Below are 8,581 nucleotides of genomic sequence, written 5' to 3'. Positions count from 1 at the left end.
TATCAAAATACTCACTGCTTTAAATTGGTAAATGTTTTGTGTTGGTTTTAAAGGTATTCAAGTGATGATTTCATGTCAATAACTGAATCTAATCTATAATGTTTTATACTAACTTCAACAACAAAAAAATCTTCTTTCAGGTATTTTTAGCCATCCTTAAAAAGGCATCCAAGAGTTCAGAAGTTTCAAATTCTAGAGCTTCCGTTGGTATTCTTATGAGGCCTCAAGAATGCCAACGGATTTATCTCTCATTTTGTGGAGACAGTAGATCAGGCTGATTGGATTATATTAGGGTTATTGCTAAATGGAGTAAAATTCTGTCATGTCAAAATGTTGTATACATCCATAGAGTTGTGAAGGTTTAATTTTAGTTTGCGTACTTTTAATGATTTAGCGCTACAGTTGTACCTGGCTATTCACTATGTATTCTTGGGATAGCTATATTATTGAGAGGACTGAAATTTAGATTTTGCATTGATGGAGGGATTTCATCGTGGTGACTTTTTTCTCTTAGGGTCTTGGTTCAAGACTATTTACTTGATGGCTTTTGGTTACTGGTTTCTTGTGAACACTGCTCTACCGAGCTTGATTGAGAATAATTTTTTTTAAGTCTCAAAAGTGTGTGTATGTGTGTGCACACGAGTGTCTTGATGTTTTTGTCTTTTGTACAAGTTGTTCAACCTTGCTATCATGTATGTGTTACTGTCTGTTTATTGGTCAGAAAGTATTCTAGCTTTTGTGATTTAAGTTTAAAGCGGGTAAATTTATTCATCTGCTTGTTTCATCAGTATCTGGATCCTCAGCTGCAAACGCAGTGCACATAATTTGCATATCAACAGCAAAACCAGGTTGCCTTGAGGCCACCGCTGTACCTGAATTCTACAGCCACTCCCAGAGCTTTCTGATAGGATGTAAAAGTATCTTAATGATTTTAAACAGCTGCTAAAAATTAATTTACTTTGTCCAGCAATAAGATTACTAGTTAACACAGATTTCTTTGATTTATGTAATTTAAATTACTAATAGGCTATTTTCAAAATGTTACATCATTGATACATTTATTTTTAACTTTATTGCTAACCTGTACTCCTGTCTCATTTATAACAGGCAGTAGGCCTTTGGGATAAATGTTTTGTAAAGCTATTATTTGACAGCTTTTACTTTATACTGTCCTCTGGCTCACACTGGCTGTTGTGACCTTTTGGGAGAGTGAACCCCCCCCTCTGCTAACTGTGTTTTCCAAAAAACAATAAATAAAATAATAAACCAGAAAGGCCCATGTAGGCCCTAGCAGAGTGTCTGGGTTTGATCTCCAGCTATGGGTCCTGACTCCATCTTCCTGTTCTTGCCGACCCTGGTCGGTAAAGCAGCTGTTCTCCTTAGCTGCAGGCGGCCTCTGGCAACAGCTGGCTCTCCTCCTGATGGTCCCTGATCTTGCTTCTTTTTTTTCCCTGTGGTGCTGGGGATGTTAATAACTCCCACTCCTGTGGACTCATGTTGAATTTTCCCTCCTGCTTGGCTTCTCAGCTCTCCATCCTCTGTTAGGTCATTCCCTTGTGTTCAATTATGTAAGGCTAGAAGAGACTTGAGTTCTTCTGTCTTGCCAGCCAGATGCAATAGGTGCTGTCTCTTTGTCTGCCCAACCATGCCAAACTGGGAGCTGAGACTCCAGTGCTGCTGTGGGGCTGGGCTGTGGGGTCAGTCACAGGGGCTGAGTAGGACACTGCCATCCAACCCAGGCGTAGATCTGTCTCAGACCAATCAGGAACCCCCCTGGGCTGTGACTGTGACCTCCCTCCGGAATTACTGGGACAGCTCACGGGGAGAGGGTCGCATTCTCCTGCCAGCCCAGGTGATCCCAGGACTGGACCTCCAAACCCTCCTCTCCCTTCCTATCGCATGCAGAACTTGGAGGTGTGCTGGAGCTTGGGCCCCTGTACCAGCCTGTGCCTCTTGCCAGGCTGCACATCTCAGTCACCTTGTGTCCTGCTAAGAGCATCTCACACGTGCTGGCTCATTCTCTAGAGAAATAAATGTGCATTTGTCTGTTTCCGAAATAAGGAATTGCGAGCGCAGCGCCACTCTGTGGGTGGCATCACCACCAGCAAAAAGGAGGCTCTTGTGCTGGGATAGGAGGCAGGGGTGGGGCTCAGGGACACAGGTGCCAGCAGGAGGCAGAGAGGAACATGACCTCCAGGCTCTCCTAGAAGCCCATCACATTCAGAAATGAGAAAAATGTAGAAAATAGAAAAAAGACGTCCATGCATGAAGTAATGCCTTCTCCTGTGGTGCTTTACAATATCACAGCTGAAGCTATACTTTAAAAAGATTTATCTGTTTATTTGAAAGGTGGAGTTCTAGCAAGAGGGGAGGAGAGAGAGAAGGCTTTTCTAACTGCTGTACTCCCTAAATGACCACAATGACTAGGACTGGGCCAGGTCAAAACCAAGAGCCTGGGGTTCTCAAGGTCCAGGATGTTGGTCACCAGCATCCTGCAAAGATGCCGGCTGTCCCTGGGGCAAGGGACTGCTTCACCTCTGTCCTCCTCTGTGCTGAGCTGGTACCTTGGCCTCCATCCCTGGCCAGTGGACCAGTGGTGCTCTGTGTGCCTGCTACTGGCCAAGTGTGTATTATTCTACTTCCCAGCAACTGATTCTGATTCTGATTCTCTCACCACCATGGAGATCCTGGGCTGCTGTGACTTGCGAAAGACTGTGCCAGCCTAGAACCAAGTTCTGCTCAGGGCTGCAGCCTTTGGTTGCCTGTCCCTGGAGGGCCTGGATGCTCAGATCATAGATGGGGTGCCCAGGCCCCTCCAACCTGCCCCCCATGATGGCTTTGGATCATGGACACTCCCTTCCAGAGGCTGCCTTGAACACACGGCTACCTGGAAGGTCACCTTGCTAACCCAGCACATATGCCTCACCACCAGGCAAGCTCGGTCCCACACAGCTGCATGACTGCATTCACAAGGGACCCTGGCCATCTGGGAGTGTCCATCAACCACATGCACACCAAACCTCAGGACCTACTTCCTGGCATTGGCCCCTGAGTGCCTCCATGTAGACTGCCCTTCCTGTACCATGTGCTTTGGCAGTTTGCCCCCTGCTGAGTGTCTGCTCAGACCCCTCCTGGCTCCTGGCCCAGGTGGGCACCACCCCCTTGATTTCCACCATACTCATCCTGTCGTTCTGTGAGCCTGGGGAGTCTCCTCCCAAGGTGAGGAGCCTCTTGAGGTCACAACCTCGACTCATCATCTTTGTATGACTAGCACAGCCACGCCACCTGATGAGCCTGTACCTGCTGCATGAGTGAGTGAACAAATGAAGGAAATATGTGTCCTGGTTCAAGCATGTTTGGGCCCCTCTCTGACCTCAGTAGCCCCTGTGACTTGGGCAGACCCTTCCTGCTTCGTGAGCTTCCTGCAGGGCAGGCAGGCAGGCGGGAGCAGGCCAGGGCCTGCCAAGTGTGCATTCTCTCAAAACACCTGTCTCCTTGGAGCAGAGCGCTGGCAGCCCCATGATGGATATGAGACAGATTTGACAAATGGAGGCCCTGGACTGAGTTTCCCCTGCCAGGCTGCGTGGGGCCCCCCCCCCGGGGCACAGGACCACTGGGAGGTTGAGTTATTGATGGCCTGACAGCACATGTGGGGACTGATCCCGTCCTCGTGCTCATTAGGAGGCACAGGATTGTGCCAGGAGCCACGGCTGGGTTGAAGGAAGGAAGGAAGGCTGAGTTCCCTACAGTGCCTAGGGAGGCCAAGCCTTCCGTTTGCTCCAGATGGCTGCTCTTACCCTGCCATGCTTGGTGTGGCCAGAAGGTGGCGTCTGTTAGGGGAGCACCATGCTGCCCTCTGCCTTGGAGCTGAGGGTCCTCAGGGGAAGGTGGTTGCTAAGGGCCAGCTCTCCCTTGGCCTGTGTGCTGTTCTTGTGACTGGGCACATGGCACAGAGAGCAGGCACTCACTATTATTCAGCCAACAATTGCATGAGTCGGTGAATACGGTCAGGAGCTGACTTGGGGCGTGCAGATGCAAAGTATGAGACGGTAGGAGGAAAACTCAAAGCGCACGAGGTCTCAGGAGAGAGGGAGGAACGCTATGGCTGGGCTGGGAGAGGAAGCAGGGCAGGGTTACCACTTCCTGCTGGGCCCTGGGGGAGATCAGACTCCCTTTGGGGTACTGAGCTGCACCTGCAGCTGGGGCTGGGCCTCTGCACTTCCCGGGAGCAGGAGCAGCTGTGCCCTGCCTTTGTTGCTTGCAGTTCTGGTAAGACAGATGGTGGCCACCACATACGGGGCGTCATTGGTAGCATCCTCCCAGCAGTCCCCGAGGTACGGCTGTCCCCAAACACATGCGGAAATCGAGGCCGTGGACTTGCTGGCCATGTAGCTGGAAGGTAGCATGGCCAGAACCTGGGCTGCTAAACATTGCATGGGGCTCCTTCAGCTCTACTGGGGGAGGGTACTCCTCCTGTGGGCCCTTCTAGGCCCCTTTACTGTCAGAGTGCCATGCCTTGGGCTGACCCAGGAGGAGAGAGCTATCCCCTTCTCTGGCTGCTTGCCCAGCCTGTTTCCAGGGGACTCATAAAACAGAGGGGCAGAGCATTTACCTTTATGGGACAACCTGTTGTGCCACGCTGGGGGCCGGGCACTTCCTGCCCAGAGACCAGAAGGCTCGTGACCAGGGGGACAAGTTGGAGGAGTAGCAGCTCAGACCCTCACCCCCAAACCCAGCGTACATGTCAGCAGATGGCAGACTGGTGACACCTGTCCCTCAGCAGTGCCCAGATTGGCTGGGCTGTGCCCTGGCTGCCCCTGAGCTAGGACCATCTGTGCCTGAGAGAGACCTAGTGCCAGAGGAGAGGGACAGACGGGGCCCCTCGGAGCCCCCTCCAAGTCATGCGGAGAGAGCTCAGGGCCCGTGCCCACCACCTGCCAGGCCCCAGCAGGTGCTTGCAGAGTCAGGGCTGAATGCACTTGCCTGGCCCTGTGCCGCCTGACCCTCCTCTGAGCCATCCCTTGTCCCTGTCTGCCAGCACAGAGCCCCTCGTGTCTCCCTGTGGCCCTGAAAGTCCTCCACCTGGGGCAGGGGCAGAGTTGGCAAAGACAGGTTTGCCCTCAGCACTCCTGGCACCCCCATTGCCCCTTCTGGTGGGTTTATTGTCATAGCTGGTGGCACAAGTCACTTCTCTAATAGGGAAAGCAGAGCTGAGAGGAGAGATGCCGTGTAATAAAACCCAAAATCAGAAAGTCACACGGGTTTCCCAAGCTGAGAGGGGCCTTATCAGAAGCCAGCTGGGCTAGAGGGAGGGGGAGAGGTCAGCTTGACTGAAGGCTCAGGCCCCTGGGGAGAAGGCAGCTGAGAGGTGCCCCACTTGTTTCGGCTCCGTCTGTCCTGGCCCAGCTTTCAGGAAGGGAGAACCAGCCACTCCCGCCCCCTCCAGCCGCAGCCACAGATGCAGCAGAAGCAGGGGACCTGGGGTGGGGGGACCGGTGTCCTCACGCAGAGGGCTCTGCACGTCCCCAGGCGACCTGGCCATGCTTGCCAAGGACGGGACTGCACATTTCTCTGGGAAATGAGGACTTTTAGGGGAATCAGAAAAAAAAAAAAAAGCTAACAACAACCAAAAAAAAAAAATCCGATCACTGCATTGCAGAGCCTCTGAGGCTGGTGCGGGCTGCTCCAAGGCCGGTACAGGTGTACGCATATATACACAATACACACACACACTCATGCACACCACACATCTGTACCCCCTGTCTCGCAGCTTCCCCTCTCATGGCACAGTCTGGGGTTCACCCTTGTCTTTGCCCACAGCAGACTCTCACCTTGGTCCCTCACTTCCTGGCCTGTGGTCACACCTGCTGGTGCCATGATCAGAAGTCCAGTGCGCTCTCAAGGTCCTTGCCATGATCGCCCCGTGAGCCATCTCCGTCCCCATCACTGGGACTGGTGGGAGGTACCAGGGCTTCACGTTTCCCAGCCTTTGCCCAACTGCAGCTCAGGTGAGAGGTGGCTGGCATACTTGGACACCTCAGACCACATCGCCTCTTTTGAAGAGCAGTCTGTTCAGTTGCTGCCGCTTCCTGGGGAGCCTGGGAGCCAAAGCCCAGCCTCCCGCACTGGAGAATGAGGGCCAGGGCTTGCCTCTGGCAGGGTGTGAGATGGGTGAGGAGACCCCCTGGCCTCCTCATCAGCTTCAGTGAGAGCAAAGGAAAGTCTGGGGCTTGTGTGACTCCAAGACAACAGAAGAAAAGGGTGAGCACGGCCTGCGTGCTGGGCCCACTGCTCCACTTTTCACCCAGCTTCCTGCTGATGCGCGTGGCCAAGCACAGAGGGTGGCCCCTGTGCTCGGGCTGCTGCACCCATGTGGGAGAGCCGGATGGAGCTCCCGGCTCCTGGCTTTGATCTGGCCCAGCCCTGGCTGTTGTGGCCTTTTGGGGAGTGAGCCAGCAAATGGACAATCTTTCTTTGCTCTTTGACTTTCAAACAAACAAAACTCGTCAGCGCACAAGCACACGGACATGCACACATGCACTCACACAGGCACACCCAGGTCACTCAGGCACACACACAGAGGCACACATGCACACGTATACACACAGGTACACAGGCTCGCATGCACTCACACCAGCACACACGGCTATACTCGGACACACACACACAGGCACCCAGCTCATGCTTAGCCCCTGCCTGCACCTGACTCTACTGTCCTGGAGAGTGGCCAGCTGGGAGCTATGCCCTGGTGCCTCCTCCTCCTTTCCCCACATCCTGCCCAGTACCAAGGCCTGGCACTGTGGGCTCCCGTCTCAAATCTTCCACTCCTCTCCATCTCCAGCACGCAGTCACATAGGAGTTGACTGCTTCCTGCCACTGACATGGTTTCTGTCCGGCCTTCGAACCTTGGTTCAAATGCTATTTCTTCCAGGAAGTCCTTTTGCATCTCCCTGAGAAGTTCAAGTTCCTCTCTGGGCAACGCCCTGCATGCTTTCGTGGTACTGGCTGTTGCACAGACCTGGTGTGTGTGTGTGTGTGTGTGTGTGTGTGTGGTGGGGGGATCAGTGACAGATGTCAGCCGTCCACCCCATGAGGGCATAACCTTGTCTGCTCAGGCTCACCGATGCTGAGAGCCACGACTGACGTGTGAAGGATTTGGTTCACACAAAGTGCTGAGTGGATTGATGCTTGGCAGGGTGAACTTAGCCAGAGTGGCTGATGGCAGGGTCTCTGGTGCCCCCAGAGGCCCACGTTGGCCCAGCATAGAGCTCACAGGGTGGGGTACCACCCCTGCCTGGGCTGGGGAGGTTGGCAGCTGAGAGTTGATGGAGAGTGGCCTTCCTGGGCAACATGACTGTGACAGTATTAGTCCTCGGGAGCAATTAGCTAGGTTAATTAGCTCATCCATTTAAATGGCAGCCAGAGCAACGGAGTCTGAAGATGGTCGGGGGAAGACGCTCAACAATTTTGCACGAATGTCACCCTGAGTCCCAGGAAGTTGTACCAAGTGGGGTGAGGGCAGTGGCACGAACACTCAGTCCCTCTCCTCCCCTACTGGGCCAGGAAGAAGGGAACAGGGGGCCCCTGGGCAGGAGGACTGGTGAGGAGTGGGCTCCACCGGCACTGCAGCCCCGGGGTCACCTACAGACCAGACACAGGCCCTTCCAATCCAGATCTAGGCATTCAGGGCCCTGAGGTGTCACCCCCAGAGAGCAGGTAGCCTAGTCAGTGCATTCTGGACGCAGAACCCTTTTCCCCAGCCTTATGGGCTATGCCTAAGCAGGGCATGTCCGGAGGACCCCACACATCAGAGCTAGTCCCCTCCCCATTTCCCTGTTCTCTGTCTCCCACTTGGCTGTTTGGGGGTGGGGACCTGGAGACACTCCAGTGTTTGGGGACAGGTTGTGTGGGTGCTGGGCCGGGAGGAGGCCTGCGGTCAAGCTGCTTCAACTTTTGCCCTGTGCTCAGATGGTGCAGGATGCAAAGGCCCAGGGTGAGCACCTGTGGCCAGATGAGCCACGTGCCGGGCGCTGCATCGATGGTGCATTCACGCGATGCCGAGCTGTGACTCCTGGGGGAATGGGACAGGTGGGGACTGGCATGCTGAGGGTGGAGACGGACAGAGCAAGCTTGCTCTCCCAGTTAAGGAAAAATACAGGAAAGCAGGTGCGAGGATGGCACAGGCATACTGGGAGGGCCAGTGGGGGGCAGGAGAGGCCTGGGAGAGGGAATGACGGGATAGCACCCCTGGGTAGGGGCTTGATGGGCCTACACTGGCACTTTAGCAGATGCGGCTGGCAGAGGGTGATGGCCAAGGTTTTCTGTTAGGATATTGGCACTGAAATGTCCAAGCAACACGTGCAGAGACCGGGGAAGGCTGTGTCAATGGGCATGGCACACTCACTGAGCTGGGGCTGCTGAGGAGGTGGAAAGGAAACAAGATGTCCCCAAGGGCAGCTCAAGCCCCAGACACTGGGCTGTGTGTGTGTGTGTGTGTGTGTGTGTGTGTGAGAGAGAGAGAGAGAGAGAGAGCGAGAGCTGGGATGTTCCTGAACGGAGGGAAGGAAGCGGAGTTCAGAGG

This window comes from Ochotona curzoniae, unplaced genomic scaffold (assembly GCF_017591425.1).
Source record: "Ochotona curzoniae isolate NIBS_2020 unplaced genomic scaffold, NIBS_Ocur_1.0 contig_430, whole genome shotgun sequence".
Classification (NCBI taxonomy): domain Eukaryota; kingdom Metazoa; phylum Chordata; class Mammalia; order Lagomorpha; family Ochotonidae; genus Ochotona; species Ochotona curzoniae.
This window is presented reverse-complemented; position numbering follows the sequence as displayed.